This window comes from Monodelphis domestica, chromosome 2, assembly GCF_027887165.1.
Source record: "Monodelphis domestica isolate mMonDom1 chromosome 2, mMonDom1.pri, whole genome shotgun sequence".
Classification (NCBI taxonomy): Eukaryota; Metazoa; Chordata; class Mammalia; order Didelphimorphia; family Didelphidae; genus Monodelphis; species Monodelphis domestica.
This window is the reverse complement of record NC_077228.1, coordinates 333,414,340-333,435,291: the sequence shown is the minus strand read 5'-3', so window position 1 is coordinate 333,435,291 and position 20,952 is coordinate 333,414,340. Positions and strand designations below refer to the sequence as shown.

Genomic DNA, 20,952 nt, shown 5'->3' with positions numbered 1-20,952 from the left:
TGCTTTTAAATCCTCTCCTCTTTTCATGGCAAATAAAAATCTGTATTCACACAATTAAATAGAGAATGGACACAATAATTCACCCATTTTTCTCTACATGCCAATCTAAGATTTAATTGTAGAAAAATTTTCTAACTATAAATACAGAAAAAATACAATCTAATCTATAAAATAAATAAAATGACAAGAGAAACCAATTATATTTAAACCAATATATATTTAATATTTTAAAATTATATTTAAATATATAATTATTAATTTAAAAAAAAAAAGTTCATGGGCAAGTCCATAGTTAAGAACTACTCCTTGACTCCTTCTCAGTTCTAAAGCTATACAGATTTCCCTGGGGTGGTTTATGTACTTTCTTCTGACATTATTCTCCTGATGCAACAGGGCAAATGTCACCTTTCAGTCAGCAGGGCCTCAGACTGTGCCCTGAGTGACTTAATCCATTCAAACTTTGGAACACTGGCCCTGAGGCTTATGCTGTCATGATTGGTGAATGTATGAGTGCAAATACCTATGGTTTATTATAGAATGCCCCAGTTCTGTTTCATATTCCACCTTGCACATTTTCTTGACATGTTACCCTGAAGCCCACTTTTCATCTCTTTCTCTGAGAACTACAATTAAATCAATATTGCCATTTATACTAAAAAGGACAAGCTGACCAATTCCTCTATAGTTCAATTACAATTCCTGTGATTTCCCAAATCAAAACACTCTTCCTTGGGAACCACTTCCCTAATTTGCTGCTATTAGCACATAAACTTCGTGAGGGATTAAAGGGGTTACAATTGTGCAGGGACTGTCTTCGCTTTAATATTGATACTTTTAGTACTTAGCACACTAAATTGTTTTTCATTCACTTAATTTCACTCACTTTCTACTTTTTTTTTTTAAACCCTTGCCTTCCGTCTTGGAGTCAATACTGTATATTGGCTCCAAGGCAGAAGAGTGGTAAGGGCTAGGCAATGGGGGTCAAGTGACTTGCCCAGGGTCACACAGCTGGGAAGTATCTGAGGCCAAATTTGAACCCAGGACCTCCTATCTCTAGGCCTGACTCTCAATCCACTGCCCCCTTTCTACTCTTTTTAAAAATCAGTATAAAAAGGATTTGGATCCTAACAGTCTGAGACTTCATTACTTTTTTGATAAAGCAGGTATCTCATATATATATATATATGTACACTTATTACCTACCTCATAGGATTGTTAATGAGGAAAACATTTTGTACTAATTAAAATGCTATAAAAATGTGAGCTGTTTATTAAAGAAGAAAGTCAAAATTATATTTTTCACAAGGTCATCATTTTCTAAAGAACTATTAACCTTAAATACAATGCTAGAAAGACACTCAGGTATCATCCAGTACAACTTTTTCATTTTACAGATTAAGAAAACTGAAGCTCAGATAGAAATGATCTGCACAAAGTCACATGGTTAATAAGTGGCAGAGTCTGGTTTCTAGAGGCTGATTTCACTTAAGTCCTACCAACCATACTAAGTCCAGGACTCTTAAGTATAACCACACTACCTCATACTTACAGGAAGTCATCAATGAAATTGGGATAAATGAATCAACACACACACACACACACACAAAATTTTCTGTCAACATTAAAGCAATATCAACAACTACTCCCTTACCCTCTAAGATTATCTTTCCATCTACTCTGTATGACTTGTTTGTACCTTTTTACAAATATGTTGTCTGTTCCATTAGAAGGTAAACTTCTTGAAGCTGGAGGCTACTTTAGTTTTATCTCTATATCCCCAGCACCTAGCTCAGTGCATGACACATAGTAGGTGTAAAGATTAAAATTTTAGGGGAGACTGAGGCAGGTAGAAATTAGTTTCTCTCTACAAGGAGTATTATATTTTTTTTAGAGGTTTATTAAGGATTAAGGATTAAAGAGAATACAGGATAAGGAAAACATGCCTAGGCCAGAGGCCTAGACAAGACCTCACCTACATTATGGAAAGAGCCATGTCTGCCCCAAAGCGGAAGTCCAAAAGACCCTCAAAAGCCTTTGTAATCAGGTTAAATCCCTTTTTGATCTCGGCCCACCTGAGAATTCCCGTGAGATTACAGAGCATTTTGGGAAAGTGGAGCAAGGGCTTGTGGGGATTGAAGTCCAGAGTTCAAATCTCAATTTTACATAGGATCTTAAGAAATAATTACTGATTGATTATTGTTATTATCATTATCTTCATCATCACTTAATGAATTTATTAAATATTTTTAAATTCCTAGACTGGGTTTAAATTACTCAGCTTTAATCTTTTCAGTTTGCGTATTAATACAAAGTAGCTTTTCCCCACCTAAAAGACCTAGGAGCCATCTAGAATTTATGGTGCCTTTTCTGCGAACAATTTACAGGAGAATTTACACAGGATGAGAAGGCATGATGGAGCAGTGATCTGTAACAGTGATAAATAAAGCATCAAAATGAAATGTGCTATAGAATCAAGAAAGGCATCTTCAAAGATTATTACCACTTGGACTCACAAAACAACACAAAATATTACCATTTCTTTAGGAATTGCCCAAGTTCCAACAGAGAACTTAAAGTTCTTTTTTATTGTCATATCATACAGATTGGTGCATGATAAAGACTGTGCTGCTGATGTAGGTATTAAAGAGGAAAAATATTTCAAACAGGGATCAATCACCACATTCAAAATTATAAGTTTTGAAATGCCTAACATAACATTTTTTGTTACTGCTTCACTGGGTTTCTTTGATGCCTCATTCATCTAAGATATGAGGGAAGTTTTCCTTGACAATTTCTTGACATATGATGTCTAGGCTCTTTTTTTAATCATTGTTTCCACGTAGTCCAATAATTCTTAAGAAATCTCTCCTCCATCTATTTTCCAGGTTAGTTGTTTTTCCATTGAGATATTTCACATTTTCTTCTATTTTTTCATTCTTTTGATTTTGTTTTATCAATTCTTGATGTCTTATGGAGTCATTAGCTTCCACTATCTCATATGCCTAAAGCATATCTGAATTTCCATACTTCAGGGGCCCATTACTGTATCAGCCAAAGCATTTCCTCTACTGGTACAACCCATAGCCCTTCTCAGCCTTTGTATAGTTTACTGTGACTGAAGAATTAATCATTCCTTGGCCACCCTGGGGATGAGCCTCTTGAAACTTAGCTAGGCTAGTCTCTAGCTAAAAGAAGTACAAAGTACAATTGGTTCCCAGGTCTGTCCTTAAAGAATCTCTTGCCTGGAAGGAGCTTCCCAACCTTACACTTGCCTAACAGAGCTTTTAAGAGACCAGGTTCACCTCATACCACAAGGAGGCACAGAAGAGACTTTACAGAAGAGAACTGTTATCTCTGGAAACAAAAATTATTATAAAGAAAACTTCTGGGGAGTAAAAAAATATATAAAGGGGAGACTCAAACCCAGAGTGGATAAGGTACTTTTCACTTAGGGATTCCCCTGAACACTCTGTCATGATCTCTGGGTATTCTAACATTCAGTTAGTGAAAGTGAAAAGAATCACTTTCTCTCCCTGAGCCAGTTGTGCAAATGCCTTGGAGACAATTGATATATAAAAACAATATCTCTTTTATTATAAGAGGGGATACAAACTGAAGATCAAAACAAGGGGTCCCTAACTCTAAGAGATCTAGCTAGTCCCCCACAATTCTCTATGTCCCTCACAAGAGGAGCCTTTAACTTACCAGCTCCCTATTTCTATTTAGGTGTTCCCCAAAAGCTGTCTCCTTAAACCATTATGATTGATAACAAATGGCTAAGTTTACTCCAGGGGGTCTGACCTCTGAGGTAAAACCTCAAAGCTGATCTGACAGGATTTTTTGATAAAAAACTTCTGGAAAGCAGAGCAGGTATGGTCAGATCTTTTTCTAGATGTTTCCCGGTCAATAGAGAACCTTCAAATATGATTTAGGGGTTTACTCCTTCAGTCAGGTTGAGGTAGATGAGCTCCACAAGCCCACTTTTCCTCCACCTTTCCAGACAGGAAGAGCCCAACCTCCTACCAGAAGTCACTACTCTAGCAGTTGTCACTTCCAAACTTCCTTCTCTGCCATCTGCCTACTAAAATCCTTTCCCTTGAGTTTCTAGTCTGTGCCTTAAAGACAGTCTTCCACTTCTCTTAAATCTTACCCTCTCTCTATCCTTTTCCCATTACATTTCTCCCTGTGATCATTTGAGTCAATTTGTTGAAGAGAAATTTCTCATATGATCACTAGTAAATATATAAATTCTTTTTATTATAAACTTATTATATTTATCAAAAATAACAAATATTCCTACTCTAAACTTATCTGTGTTTCCTACGCCTATTCACTAACTTACTCTAGAGATATACAATAGGGAAAAAAAGAGAAATAGAGAATTACAATAAGCTGTTTTACACGAAAGCAAAAACAAAATGAACATATTTGCAAAAAAAAAACCCAGTAATAGTAGGTAATTCAAAATATCAAATGCTAAAATTCCAAAAATGCAACATGCAAAATGCAAAACTTTTGGAAAAATAGCTGTTACAAAGAATACATCATTCTAAAACTAATATAGAAAACCATATTTGCCTAAAAATTTTATACTAATCTAGCATAATTGCAAAGAGAAAATTACAACAAACTTAATGTAGCTTAATCAAAGTGCATCTAAACATCTTAGCTAAGAGGACAGCTGGGTAGCTCAGTGGACTGAGAGCCAGGCCTAGAGACGGGAGGTCCTAGGTTCAAATCTGGCCTCAGACACTTCCCAGCTGTGTGACCCTGGGTAAGTCACTTAACCCCCATTGCCTACCTAGCCCTTACCACTCCTCTGCCTTGGAACCAATAAACAGTATTGATTCAAAGATAGAAGGTAAGAGTTTAAAAAAAAATCTTAGTTGAACAATTCAAAGCAAACCATTTTTCTCTATGATAAACCTTATTCTAGTACAGAAAACAAAACTGATTACAGATAACTGAAAATTGAGTGTCCTATACTCAAAATCAAAGTTTTTTTATAACATTATAGCTATTCACACAGCTAATTTACAGAAATCTGTACGTATTTACATCAATATACAAATGATTTCCTGTACAATTCTACAAATATATACAGATCTAACAAAAAATTTTAATTCTTGTATCTTTATAACTATTCACAATGTAATATATAGAACCTGTATACTATTTACATTTTTATAAATTTTGCTATTCTATGTATGGTATCTATAAACTATGATACAAAGTTTATATATATAGTATACTATAGATCTATTTACAAAGTATATTACAAATATATACATATATGTGTCAGGAAAATAAATGTCCTCCCTCTGACAATACTACAATCTGTATAAAGACCTATATATTTTCAGATGTTACCTGAACAGAATGTTATAAAACCAAAACTTTCCATTTAGGTAAGATCTCATAAAACTAAAGTGAATCTTGATTATAGTCATTACCCTTTTTCTTAAATGTGTGTTCCATAAATAGCCTTTTATTAACAATTTATGACCAGTGTATCTTAAATGTGTGTTGGATACAAAGAAATACTTACTAAATCTTCAGATTTGTTCTTCTCTTCTCTTGTTGACTGATGTGTCTGTCTTCTGTTTTCATACTTATTTGTAGTACTATGTGTAGTGTTGTTTGTAATTATAGAGGAAAATGTGGAGTGTTTGATGATGTAATATCTTACAATTTATGTCCATATTAGTCTTCTTTCTTCTGTCTGTATTGGATTCTTTTACAAAGTCTGTTACTGTTATCAGCGATTCTGCTGCGTTGTCTTCTATCTTCAGTCATCTTCTGATTCTATTTCCTTCTCTGGTCTTTTTGCATGTAGACGTGTTGACTGATGATAATCTCTCAGCTAATTCTATGTCTTCTTCCTTCTCCTTCCTCTTCCTCCTCCTTTTTCTTCTGGAACTTTTTCTCCTTCATCCCTAGAAACTAATTTAACATGCAAACCAAGTATCTTTTTCTAAGATTTTTATTGCAGAAGGTGAAACTATAATTACTGTGTAAGGGCCCAGCCAAGATTGTTGTGTGGCTGATGTTTTGTCAAAATTTTTTATATATACTGAGTCACTTGGCTTTATGCTGTGTAATGAATAATTGAGAGGACCACTCTGAACTAAAATCCCCATATCTTGTAGTTCTCTTAATCTGGTTTGCAAGGCAGTAATATAAGATGAAATTTGGATGTCTCCTCCAAACATGGAAGCATAGGCAGTTTTATAAGTTTTGACTTGTAGTGGTGGGTGGCCATACAACATTTCACAAGGAGAAATATGTATGTCTGCACGGGGTCTTGTATGGATAAAGAATAGAGCTAAGAGTAGGATGTCTGACCATTTTAAATGTGTCTCAGTACAAAGTTTTCCAATCATTGTTTTGAGTTCCCTATTCATTCTTTCCACTTGGCCTGAACTTTGTGGATGATAGAGTACATGATATTTTGCAGAGATTCCGAAATTTTCACAAACTTCTTTTGAAATATTATCAGTGAAATGAGAAACTTTGAGTTAATTTTAACAAGGAAAACAAATCTTGGTATAATCTACCTTAATAAGGTCTTAACCACAAAAGCTGATGTATTTTTTATCAGCTGGAAATTATTCTGGCCATATCTAGTTAATTTATCCACCAAAATTAAACAAAACTTGAATTTTCCAGCTTTTGGCATACTTACATAATCTATTTGCAAATTTTCAAAAGGACTTTATGCTAACAGTATTCACCCTAAACCCTCTTTCTTAAATACATCTTGACTGAATCTTTGACAAATAGAACAATTGTAACATACTTTATTAGCATCTGTGTTCACCCCAGGTGCAATCCACATTCTTTATTGTATCATTGATAGCTTGTATCCCAAAATAACTCTTATTATGGAAAGCCTGACATAGATGGTTGTAAAAATGTTTTGGTAAAATAGGCTTTCCTGTGGATGCTACCCAAATTCCATTTTCTTCCCTAGTTCCAAATTTTGTTTTTATGTCTAAATTTCAGTGTCTAAATATGCTTTTTAAAGATCTGTTGGCTCTATCACAGACAAACTCATTATGCAAGTTGGTGAATTTTGTGTTGCGTATCTAGCTATGAAATCAGCTTATTACCCTGAGACACTAAGTCTCTTTTAACAGAATGACCTTTGCAATGTATTATGGCCAATTCTTTAGGTTTTAGGACAACTTTCAGTAACTCTATGAGCTATCTGTTTTCCTGCAGATGTAATAAATCCTTTCCATTTCCAAATTGATACAGTAGCATGGCATATCGAGAACACATAATGAGAGCCTGTGTCAACATTAGCTCTCTTGCTTTTAGCTAAATTACAAGCGTGTGTCAGAGCCACTAACTCTGCACCTTGAGCACTCATATTTTTGGGTAGAGAAGCACACCATAAGGTCTCAAATTCTGTTACTACCAATGCACCTGTATACCGTATCCCATTTTGCAAATGTGAAGAACCATCGGTAAAAAGCACAAGATCAGGATTGTCAATTGATTTATCTTTTAAATCTTTTCTTGGTTGTTCTGCTAATTCTACAACTGTTGTGCATTCATGGAATAGTTCTCCATTAGTTAGTAAATTGGGAAGAAGTATTGCTGGGTTCAACACACTATTCCTTTTAGTTTGTATATATTCATTCCCAGGAAAAATAATATCATATTTAGCTATATGTTGATGAAAGAAAGATTGATTGTGATATTTAAGCAACAGAGCTTCTACTTGGTGAGGACAAAAGATTGTTAAAGAACACCCAAGAATGAGATCTGCAGATCGAAGAGGCATGGTAGTGGTGTAGAAAAGAACTAGAATCTAAGGGGGGTACTTCAAAATTACCTCTTTGACATCTAGGATATGACTCAATAAACTATAGCATGTGAATATAATTGAACAATATTGTTATTAAAATTATGAAAGAGAAGATGGCAGAGAATTCTTGGTAATATGAACTGTTGTAGAATGAACTGAGCACAACTAGAAAAATTTCTACAAAACTGTAAAGAAAACAGCTTTAAATTTTGATCAAAGCAATCACCAATCATATCTCCAAAGAATCAACTTCATCTCCAGAGGGATCTATAAGTCTGTTATCTCTTAACAGAAAGATGACAGACCCAAGGAACACAAAGAACCATTTGGAAATGGCCATGGCCACTCTGTAGATTTTTATTTACTATGCCTATTTATTGCAAGTTTATTTTTCTTTTTCTGTCTCTTAGTTCTTAATTATAAGGGGGAAAGGAAAGATAGAAATAATGATGTGAGAGAGAAAAAGATACAGAGTGAGAGACAGGATGACAAAACATCATAGAAACTTTTTTTAAGGCATAGAAAGGAACAGAAGTTAGTTCAAATAGAAGCATAGGCAAGCAGCACAGATTCGAAAGTAATTTATTATATACTTTAAAAAAATACAAACAGAATAAAATGGAGATTCACAGTTTCATTCAGAATCTGCTTTTTGTAAAATATGTCTTTTTTGTGGCATAAGTTTAGAATTAAAAAACAAGCAAATAAAAAAAGAATTTTCCAGGTCTTTTTCACCATAAAATGTTCAGATATATTTGGCATTATGCTGTCAAATCTTCTTTTATGGCATATTTAATCAACTGAACTATTTTGAGAGGTGCACAAACATCATATCTCAAAGAGGGAGCAATCAACAAGTGCCTATTAAGTACCAGGCAATGTTAGGTGCCAGGAATACACGTAAAAAGAAACAATTCTTATTTTCAAAGCATTTATGTTCCAATAGGTGACAAATACAGATAAAAAATTATTCAGCATAAAATTAATAGATGCAAATACATACAAAAGAGTTAAATATAAGACAGTTTGGGAAGAAGGACACTAGCACTTGGGGGGAGGGGGATTGACAAATTTCATGAAGATGATGGTTCTTGAGCTGCATCTTAAAAGAAGGTCTCCCAAGTGGTGGTAAAGAGGAAGTGCAATCCAGGCATGGAGGCATAATTAGGACAGAGGTACAGAGAGAAGGGAGATGAAATGACATGAGTGAAGAAGAGAGAGAAAGCCAGTCTGGCTGGATCACAGCCTGTGGAAGAAAGTAATGCCCAATGAAGCTGGAAGAAGAGGTTGGGATTACAACATGACTACGATTAGTTGTTACTAGGCTCAGCTACCAACTCTCAACTGCAGTGCAGGGTATTGTCTCTTGCGAGCTCAGAGGTAGATAATAATAAATAATAATAATAAAAGAGTGTAGGCACAAGAAGGACAACACAGAATTAGAAAAGAAATTTTGCCTGCCTGTTCAGCTTTTCCTAATGCAGAAATTTCAGACTTGAAATTTCCTTGCTTTTAATTAACACCCAGTGTTGAGGTCTTCTCTACAATTTATAGTCTTGGTGATTTGCCTCAAGCACTGAGAGATTAAATCATTGTCCTGGGGCAATTAGAGTATCACAAAGGTATCAGGGGAAGGGCTTGGATACAGATCTTCCAAGTGATTATCCTCTATGCCATACAACCTCTCAAGAAGGAGAAAGAATAAATAAAATAGATGATTAACATCAATGGCAGGTGGGTAGCACAATGATGGAGCACCAGGCCTGGAGTCGAGAGGACTTGTTTTCAAATGTGATCTCAGATACTTCCTAGCTATGCTACCCTGGACAAGTCACTTAACCCCAGTTGCTTAGCCCTAGCTAACTCTAATTGCCTAGCCTTTCTGTCTTAGAACTGATACTAAAGCAAAAGGTGAGGATTAAAAAATAATTTTTTTAAAAAAGGCTAGCTGGAACAGAAAACAAGGCTTATTTGTGTGTGTCTGTGTATTTAAAACAAAAAATAATTTTGCTTTCATTTGAGATTTCTCAGACAACAAACATTTTATTGCTAGTACTGCTATTGGCACCGGGTGATAGTGGTGTGATCTGAATGCCAGGGATTACTTGCACTTGATGAACACATTTCCAAGTGCCTGGCTCTAACGCTACAAACTGAATTCTATCCAGGAGTTGTAAAAGAAAGGCAACAATTTTTTTTTTGGTAGAGCCTTACTTCTTGGAAATTCTTAGTGCATTTTATTCATAACTGTTTGAACTGTGTGACAGCAGTGACTCTGCTGGGCAAACCAGCTTATCTGCAAGCTGCAGCTTGTCAGAGGCCAGCTGTTGGGAGGCCCCAGTCATGACTGTCTCTGTTCTCTCCAAACTATTGCACCTGTACTACAGGGACAAGTTAATAAAGTGTTATACCCAGATAGATCTGCAGCCCTCAGACAGCACAAAAATACTATATTCAAATGACTTGTGTTATAAATGAGCTTATGATTTAAGCTAATTATTATACAAATCCATGATTAAGGGCAGTGTGAATATTAATAAAATCTAAAGACAGAAAATATCATTATAAAACAATTTCTGAGCCAGGTGTGGTGGCCAGACCTGTTACTGTTCCTGGGGGAAGCTGAGGCTAATCCATGACTTGAGCTCTGCATTTCTGATAGGCTGTAGGGCTAAGGCCAACTTGGGGAGGGGGAGCCCATGCTGAGTCTGGCATCAGTACAATGAACCCCTTTGACCAGGAGGTTATCAAGCTTTCTAAGGAGGGCTGAATTAGTCTCAGTTAGAAAAAATTAGTAGGTTAAAGTGTCTGTGCAAATCCAGTGATGAGGCTAGGCTGGTGGCTGGTGGCTTTACTTACAGCCTGGATAAGAAAAGGAGACCTGGCTTCAAAAACAGTTCCTATAGCCTCCACCCCTGACTCAAAGAACTTCAGTGTCTCTTTCTCCATTACCTAATAAATGAAATTCAAACTTTTTTTTGCCTAGCATTAAAGGATTAAAACTCAATCTCTCTTTTCATCTTTATCTCCTACTAACTTCTTTGCACACATTTTTTGCTAAAGCCAAGCCAAGCTCCTTCACAATCCCTGAACATTCTCTGGCATTCCAAGTGTTCTTGCCCTGATCCTTTGCTCATGCTGTTCCCCCACCTGGAATGCTGATCCTTGCCAGTTAGACATATCCTTTTCCTATATTCATTTCAAGGTAAGCTTTAAATTCTAAGATCATTCTTTGTCCTTTCCTCATCATCCTGTCATGGGAAAATGATCTCTCCTACTTCCAATCCTTCTGAACATTCATTCTATCTTGGAGTACAAGTAGTTTGTGTACATGGATGCAGTACTGCATAAGGGAAAGAGCCTGGATCTTTACTCTGCTACTTACTGTGGGATCTTTGGCCAAGCCATTTAACTCCTCAGATTCCTTATCTTTAAAATGAAGGGCTGGGGGTTCTTAATGTGAGATTCATGAACTTTTTTTCAAAGTTTGATTTTGAAAACTGTATACTAATATAATTAGTTTCCTTTAGAACCCTACATATTTTATACCTTTAGGAACATTATTCTGAGAAGCAGTCCATACCATTCACCATGCGTCTGGGTTTAGAACACAAAAGAAGGTGAATGATCCTTCACAATGGTCTCTACGTTCTTTCTAACTCTGAATTCTATGATGTCCTCCTGAGTGGGGTGTAAACTCCATGAAGGCAAGGGAAGATCTTGAGCATAATAGATACATTTTATTATTATTATTTTAAATAATTTTTAAAAATTATTAATGAATGGTATATGCAAAGCATATACAAACAGGAGGGGGAGGTCAACTAAAGGAGGGGAAGAAGAGAAAGAAATGAAAAATGACATAGTTCTTGCCCTAAAGCAGCTCAGAATAAATATTTGTTGCATGTCAATGAATGTCTAGGTTGCTAGCCCTTAATAACAACATTTCAAAAAATCTAGTTACAGGAATATGATCCCATGACATATGCTTTCTCTGGTTCCTAACTATATAATAATGACTCTCCATATGCCATTTACACAGCATGTGAGGACAGAGAGACAAAAGCTAAAACATTGCTGGCTTTTCCACTGTTTCATTAGTCTTTCTTTATGCAGCAATTCAGTGTAATAAACATTAAGGGCCTATATGCACGGCCTCCGGGAAAGGTCTATTACAAAGCCTCATGGGGCATGAAGGTGACCTTGAATTCTCCAATGTTATGCCAGGGGAGTGTAAACTCTGGCAGGTTCTTGCAAGCCAGAAAGGCTTTGAATATGAGCTTAATGAGGAAATGTTTCTATTGTTGGTAGATCAGTTCCATCCCACCAGAATGTCACTCCTGGCTCCCTCCAGCTCTGATCACTGAGACTTTTACTTTATCTAGCTGGGAACAAGAACATTCCATTTCCTTAAGTCTCTGCACCCTTTTCCAGTTCCCCTTTATATTCCATCTCTCCCCTAGCCCCAATAGAATGACAATTCCTTGAAGAGGACTTTCTTGTATGCTTTTCTCCATATCCCCAACTGCTTAGCACAATGCCTAGAACACAATAAACACCTGATGAATGCTTCATCTATCCATCCATCCATCATCCATCTATCTATTTATCTATCTATCCATCCATTCATCCATTTGTCTGTCTGACTATCCATCCATATCTATCTGTTTATCTATCTGGCGTCTGGACAGTTTATAGGGTAAAAATATTTTTCTTTTTTTTTTCCCCTGCCATAGTAACTTCTGAAAACCATCTACTAAATTTAGATAAGTGGAAAACATTGATATTTGAAGTATCAATATTAAAGTATATGATGGGGATTGGACCTGTGATTTCATTGGCTATGGGGATACCCAATAAGGAATTTCCCTCTTTTAGCACCTTCTCTGAAACTTATGTGCTTAGAGAACTGACTAGGGTACCAAGAGGGTAAGTGACTTGCTCAGGGTCATACAACCAATATGTATCAGAGAGTGAGTGTGAAGTCAATCAGAAGTTTATGGTTTTCCATAATGTTCTAAATTGACTAAATAAATTAATTTTTAAAAAAAGTTTATAGTTTTAAGGTTTATACACTAAATCACATTGTCCTTCCTACATGCTAAAGTGGGATAAAGGGGATAAGGGGATAAAACGTGATGGGGATACAAGGTAAATGGGCATGGAACCTGCTATCAAAGGACAATCTAAGAAGAGAGAAATCACTCTTCAGTTCTAGTCATTCCTTTCTTCTTCAAATCTCCTAACTATTCACTCCAAAAATAACTCCTCGCCCTGCCAAATTTTTTACCCCAAGACAATCACATAACACAAAAAGAAAAAAGACCCTAGCTAGAGCCTGGAGAAATAAATGGGTGAGAGTAATAGACCTGCTGCCTCAAACATCTATACTTTTCCTCCTGCTGTCTCACTTCAGAAATGCTGGCCGTTGGCTTTGTTTGAATTACAATCCCTGCAGACCTGGAATGTGATTTCAAACAACCTATTCATTGTATTTGTTCATGGTTGTTCAGTTGTGAAGAAATTATACTATGGCAAACAATCTGAGTGTCCCAGGCGTTGTTTGTGATGTACTTTTATATATATACATAACTAGGGTTGGGCTGGTCAATTCTTGTCCCATGACGATGTCTGGCTCTTCCCTCTTTCTCAGATCGAGATGAAAGTAGGGATTGACCCAGGAAAGGGAGAAGTATGTAGCAGTGGTGGGAAATACGGGCAATTTCTAAATCAAGGAGTGGGGGCGTGGGGAGGGGCACATATCCATAATAGCAATGGGTGGTGATGACACCACCTTCAGCCACTATTTCTCAAACTCTGTAAACTCTACTCTTCTCTACTATAAGCATACAGATGAACAAGAAGAGCAACTCTCAGAAGTGGGAGTCTAGCTGGCTAGCTAAACCACTAGCCATAATTACCTTTATTTTATTTATTTATTTTTAATAATCTTTACCTTCTGTCTTAAGACAGAAGGGCAATGGCTGGGCAAACAGGGTTTAAGGTACTTGCCCAAGGACACACAGCAAAGGAAGTATCTGGGGGCAGCTGGGTAGCTCAGTGGATTAAGAGCCAGTCCTAGAGAGGGGAGGTCCTAGGTTCAAATCTGGCCTCAGCCACTTCCCAGCTGTGTGACCCTGGGAAAGTCACTTGACCCCCATTGCCTAGCCCTTACTACTCTTCTGCCTTGGAGCCAATACATAGTATTGACTCCAAGATGGAAGGTAAGAGTTTAAAAAAAAATAAAAATAAAAAAAATAAAAAAATAAAAAAGGAAGTATCTGAGGCCAGATTTGAACCCAAATACTCCCCCTGTCTCCAGGCTTAGTGGTCTGTCTATTGAACCATCTAACTACTCTGATAATTACCTTTTTTAAAAAAAAGAAATAAAAGGAAAAAGAAACAAAAAGAACCCAGGAGCTTATTATCTCCAGAAAGAACTGTAAAGGATTAAAAATCAACTGGGATGCCAATTCATTAAAAAAGGCAAGAAACAGGGGAATTTAGACAACCTGAATATTAAAAACAAACTATATATTTGTTCTGAATGTAAAGACTGGATCAGTGATCATAGTGGTAGAAGGAACTCCTAATAAGGAAGGATTCTCTCCCAATAAACATCTGAAGTTTCTCTGTATCTTAAGCCCAACTGTGTCAAAGCTGTACCTTGAACTCAGGTCTTCCAGACTGCAAGGCTAGCTCTGCCTCCACAGCTCAAAGTATGGACTGGAGTCCTTGATGGTCCCCAAGATCCTTTCAGAGGGTCTATAAGGTCAAAACTATTTTCATAATAATATGAAGATATTTTAATTTCTTGTGTGATATATCAATAAATATAATCTACACAAAAGCTCTTTGGAAAGTCCCCAATAATTTTTTTTTAAACCCTCACCTTCCGTCTTGGAGTCAATACTGTGTATTGGCTCCAAGGCAGAAGAGTGGTAAGGGCTAGGCAATGGGGGTCAAGTGACTTGCCCAGGGTCACACAGCTGGGAAGTGTCTGAGGCCAGATTTGAACCTAGGACCTCCCATCTCTAGGCCTGGCTCTCCATCCACTGAGCTACCCAGCTGCCCCCTTCCCCAATAATTTTTAAGAATTGTAAAGAGGTATTGAGACCAAAACATTTGAGAATTGCTGTACTACCCCAGATTTATATGCCTTTCACTGTTGATGTACGCTAATTCCTGTATATGTAATTGGAATATGGACTATACCTTAAAAAACATTAACTACACAGTAACTCACAAATCCTATATATAAAGAAAAATTATGCTGTAAATTGTGGTGAAGCCAAACTTCCACATTTCAGGCTTCAATGTGTTTATGTTGGAAACCTTAATCTTAAGATGATCACAAACTGGTTATGAGGTTCAAGCCAAAATACATAAAACTAGAAACAAGAGCCTCTTAAAAACTTTCACATATATATTTCTATAAACAAAGGAATTTAAATACACACATGTAAAGAAAGCACTTCCTGAATCCCTAACTAGCTATTTTTCATATGTAGATAATTAGTTTTTCTTATGAAATGTTAATTACCTGAAAATGTTAAAATATGGATTCTTAAAATTTTCAAATGAAAGGAACATAGATTTAGATATGGAAGGGACCCTAAGGATCATATAGTAAGGTGAAAACCTCTCCTTTTCTTTCTTATATAAATAAATCTGTGACTTGGGAATTTCTGTCATAATCCATGTGAACAGTGCTTTGGGACATGGTGGCAACATCCCCTGTAATGCTCTCTGAGTCCTTGCTGTTTTGGGTTGTCCCATACGGCACAGCATTACAGGTCCAAGGTGGGTAGCTACAGGCAGTAGGCCCAGGCCTCCATCCTTTCAGTTCTGAGATGAGGAAACTGAGGTCCAAAGAAGTCGGTTGACATGCCCAAGGTTACCTGGTGGTAGAGCCAGAACCGTACCCAAATTCCTTCCACTCTTAAATTCAGCACTCTTCCTACCATGCAGTGAGTCCTCCATTCTTGATTCATCAAGTTTGGAGATGATTTCATATTAGCCTATTACGATGTTGCAAACAGGATTTTGGATTATTAAGTCATCATCAGAAGCAAGCACAGTCAAGAAGAACAGAGACTATGCTAACTACATTGAAGGCTGTTCTCAATCTGGTCTGGAGTAATGGGTTTGGTCATGGGCACATTTCAAAAAGGATACTGATGAAATGGAAAGCTCCCAGAAGAAGACAAACAGAATGGTGACTCAAGGCCATATTAGAATCAGTTTAGAGTACAGAAAAGTCTAGAAGAAAATGATAGTTTTCTTCTAAGTATCTGAAGAGCTGTCACATTTGCAAGGGAGACTAGATGTGTTCTCTGTAGGCTCAGAGAGGAGACATGAGAACAGTAGATGGAAACTGCAAAGAAGCAAATATAGACTTCATCTAAAAAAAATTCTAACAATGGCTCAGAGATAGTTCATGGAATTCTTCAAACTAAACCTAAATGACCACTTTCCATGTCCATATCAGAGGGAATCCATGTCCATGTATGGTTTATTTGTACTAAATGGCTCCTGAGATCCCAGTTCTGAGGCTGATTCTGTGAAAGTAACACATAGAGCTACATATCTGAGGAATAATATTTTTTTAATTGGAAATTGGAAATGAAACTTAAATGAATCAAGCATCTTAGTTTTTCTTGTTCGAGAATCAACAAAAGCTTGAATAGATAAAAGAAAGTGCAATTTCATAATGTAGCAAAGTTACATTTTTTTTTAAACTTGGTGTTCTTCCACAATGTCAAGAACATGGAGAAACTGAAAGAAACTAACTCATCTGAAAGCCTGCCATTTGTTACTAATCAGTATCCTTTTTTTAATTTTCATCATAATCTTTTCAAAAACTAAAGGTATGCCAGCATTCAAATATGCAGCTCATTCAGTTTTTCTTCATGTATGATGCATTTCTAAATATTAGGTAACCTGGATGTATTTCAGAAAACCAAGAAGCTTGAAGTAGACAAAAAGAATTAAAGGTATAAAATGATAGGTCATCATGGTTGCAAGGAGGGATGTTTGTGTTGCAAGTCTGAGTCTACAACCAGGCCATGCACCTGAAGATGTTCTGTTTTTAGCAGCATTTGAAAGTACTTGCTTCACTGCACATCCTCCATGGAATTCAATTTGTAATCCCCACCAAATGCAGTAGCAATGATAGCATTACTTTCCCTTACTTAAATCCTGCATCTGAGATTTTCAGCAGAATGAACTGACACACTTTCCCATTTCTTGAGAAATTTGGACATTATTTGTTTCCATAAGGAAACTTCATTTTGATCCTTAAGAATTATTCTTAAAAAAATTTCTTTCATACTGAATGTCTTCAAAAGTAATGTGTGACTCAGATTCAGTGATTTCTAAAGAAATTGACATTAGACTTTATAGGGAACTTTGCAGCTGAACTCAAAAGATATTCACAAATAGTATTCTTTATATTTCTAGAAAGTTTCTATTCATGTTTGTTGAAGATCTTCATTTTCTTAACATTTTCAAAAGATAAAGACTATTCTCATACCATTGGGGCTTTATAGCATTTAAGTGGTAATTTTCCTTTTAATATATTTTGCTGATGCCTTGTTTTTACAATCAGTCCTTTCAAACTTCACCCCTCTCAAAGAAAAATCAAATAAACAAAAGCATCAAATATATTTTTTAAAATAATGATTTTAAGTTTTCAAAGTGCTTTATAATAGATTCACTAGCATATTCTTTTTTCCCTTCATTTTTTTAATTTAAATTTTTAAGAATTTATTCCCAGGTATTTAATGCTCTCCACTGACTCCCTTAACCATAGAAGACACCACCTGACAAAATATACATATGTATATGTATATATATATAAATTACATCTTTCATGTTTCTATTCATCAGTTATATTCTTCAAATATTAATCTGTAGCTCTCTAATGTTCTTGGTTCTAATTGTTTCATTCATTATTTCATGTAGGTCTTTCCAAGTATTTTTGTTGTTTCTTTTAATTAACCTGCTCATCATTTCTTACAGCACAGTAGTATTCTATCACAATCATACGCAGAATTTGTTCAGTCATTCCCCAAATGATTCACATCCCCCCTCAATTTCTAGTTCTTTGCCACCACAAAGACAACTGATATAAATATTTTGGAATATAGATTCTCTTTTCCTTTTTCCCTGATCTCCCGAGGAAACAGACTCAACAGTGGTATTGCTGGATGTAAGGAAATGTCCAGTTTCACAACTCAGGATAATTCCAGATTGCTCTACATAGTTGGTTCAGTTCTTAGTTACACTCACAGCATATTAGTGTCCCTAATTATCTACATCCCTTTTTTTCATACCCAGCATATTCTTTATCCACTATGCAACTGCTGTGCCATAGTCAAATAAATATATTTTTCTTTGTATAAGGGGGGTATCTTCAACTAGATACCATGTTCCTTTTCATGCATGATATTAACACAATATATGGATTTCAGCCATCTCCAAATAAATGTATTACCTCTCATTTGCCTAAATGTTGGAACTTGCCCTCCTTCAGTGGCAAAGACTGTGATAAACACCAAAATAAGTAACTCTTTACTTAAAGAAAAAATTTTTTTATTTTTATAACACAAACTATGAGTTATAAGATTAACAATTTTATATGTAAAAATTCCACATTAAGAGTAGTATGATGACACTTGTGAATCTTAAAAACTACTCAGACCTTAGAAGATTTGGTCTAGCTATTCCCTTATTGTAACAATGGAGATACTTGGTCTAACAAGAATCAAGAATGTATGGTGAACTTGGAAATTACTCCACCCTACTCAGACAGCGTATGGGGTGTATGGGGTGTTCAGGATGGGTAGCACCTTGGTATGGAGGGCTTGTCATGCCCTCTTAGGGCAGCTCTCCAGCCTTTGACCCCCACCTGACACTGAGCTCTCACTTGTGGCTCCTAGTAGCTGCTAGCATGAGGCAGTGGCCACACCCCGGGCAATGGCTTCGACAGGCCGGCCAAACCTTGTGAGGGTAGCCATCCGGTCGTCGACCCCTGGTGAACTAGGGCTTTGCTCACCCAGAATGTGAAGACTGTTTTGGTAGAACAGGCGGAAGAAACCAACAAGAAGGTTCAACAGCTGAGATGGCAATACAGCAAGGCACTGTGGAGTGCCTAGGGCATGTTGGAGCACAAAGGACAACACGGCCACCCAATGCAGCTGAGGAAGTCTCCAGATGTAATGATTTTTCATGCCACTGGACCCAGGCTTCCAATGCCGAGAGAGTAGGACTGTCTCTGTGCACTGACTTTTCCACTTAAATCTCTTTCATGCACAAGTATCTTTGATCTTCATTCTCGGCTTCAGAGAGACTACTACTACTTAGACAGTGCCTTAGAGGAAGATAAAGTTGTAAACTCCTGACTGAACAATGAAAGTCCCTAACCCATACCTTATAGTAAAGCTAGAACCTTAAGATAGGTCTAGTTTTAGATCTAATACAAAAAGGTGTTAAGTACCTGTAAAGGTTAAATTAATCACAAAAGGGTCAAGTAACTTACAAAAGGCAAGCTCAACAAAGAGGTGTGAAGTACTCAGAAGATATAATCTAACCAGAGAAGGTGAGAACCAAAGAAGATGAGAACTAAGAATGGGCAGTCCTGGAAAAAAGCGTCTACTGTGATTGGTAGATGTGAAAATTTAGGGGAGGTGACATAAGAGAAAATTCTCTTTAAAAGGAGGTCAGTTGAATTGATGAAAAAAGCTGAACTCAGTTCAGAAGATTCAGTGGAGGACTGGAACTTGCTTGGAGACTGTCTTGTGGTGAGTAATAAGACTGACTCTCTCTCCCTTAGGCTCAGGGAGGCCACTTTGGCCTAGCCTTTAGCTACTGCTTGGCTCAGCCTGAGCCAGAGCAGTTTAAATTAATTCTCTCTCTCTCTCTCTCTCTCTCTCTCTCTCTCTCTCTCTCTCTCTCTCTCTCTCTCTCTCTCTCTCTCAATTAAAATCTCCATAAATCCCCAGCTGACTTGGGTATTTTCATATTTGGGAATTTCCCATGGTGACCACTTACTTAGATTTTAAGTCAAAACACTAAAATTATCCTTACAGTTTTGGCGTTTACATACTTAACACAAACTTTATTTAATCAAAGTTCTAGTCTATTGCTCCTTGTTTTTTAATCTTTTTCACCCTGACATTACTCCTTTTTTTCAATTGCTAATATTCCATTGATTCCCAGTGATTTGTTAAATCCTTAAGTAAAGAAGATGTCAAATAATTTTCTTTCAAATTCTTAAAAAATATCTCAGGACTCTTTGAAAGATAATTTTTCTATCTTCTATCTAACCTTGAAGCTAATTGCCTCAGATTTTTAAAAAATTCAACAAGCAACAAGCATTCCTTAAATGCCTAATACATATCAGGTACTTTATAGATGCTAGGGATTCAGAGACAAAAACCAGTCAGCCCTGGCCTTTTCAAGTAGCTTGCATTCTATTTACATTCAATACTAAAAAAATCGGTAATAAAGTTAAATATAGTTTTAGGAAGAAAGGGGTGATTTCTATTACATGAAAATAACTCAAGGATTTGTATTTTTAAAACCTTTCTGCTTTCCCATAAAAATTGTTTAATCTATCATACATGTTTCAATTAAAGTACACTGACACTTTTTTCTAGTCTGATTAAGTGTATTTTTTTTTCTTCAAACAGAGTCATAAATACTTTTTCTACCAATTACTTCAGCAGTCTCTTTAGGGAAGGGTGAAAATGCATAAATATCATTAAGGGCAAGTCTGTACATGCCCTTACCCAATTTCAGAAACTCAATTCCTTTTATTGAACTTGCCGAAGCTGGAAGAAAAAGCCACTTTGTTTACAGTGTAGGGAGCCACTTAAAAAAGAAATGTAAATTTCCTGGATACTGTCTGGATATTTGTTTTTTAAAATTCTATTTACAAAAAGAACATTCATCAGACCACTCCAGACTTAAGAAATTATAAAGCTTTGGACCTGTTTAGAAATTTTAATCAACTGTACTCCTATTTGGTCCTGTGACCCTTAAATCAAATCTTTTATAACTGGTGACAGGAACATTTAATAAACAAAAGGAATTGATCATAGATCAAGAGCTGGAAGAGAACTCAGAGGCCA

The 20,952-nt window shown here is 36.3% G+C and overlaps 1 protein-coding gene across 1 annotated transcript in view; it reads right to left on the bottom strand.

Moving 5' to 3' along the window:
* The window catches only part of SH3BGRL2 (SH3 domain binding glutamate rich protein like 2), a 104,735-nt gene that overhangs the window by 17,644 nt on the left and 66,139 nt on the right, over window positions 1–20,952 (bottom strand). The gene's annotated exons all lie outside the window — the stretch shown is intronic.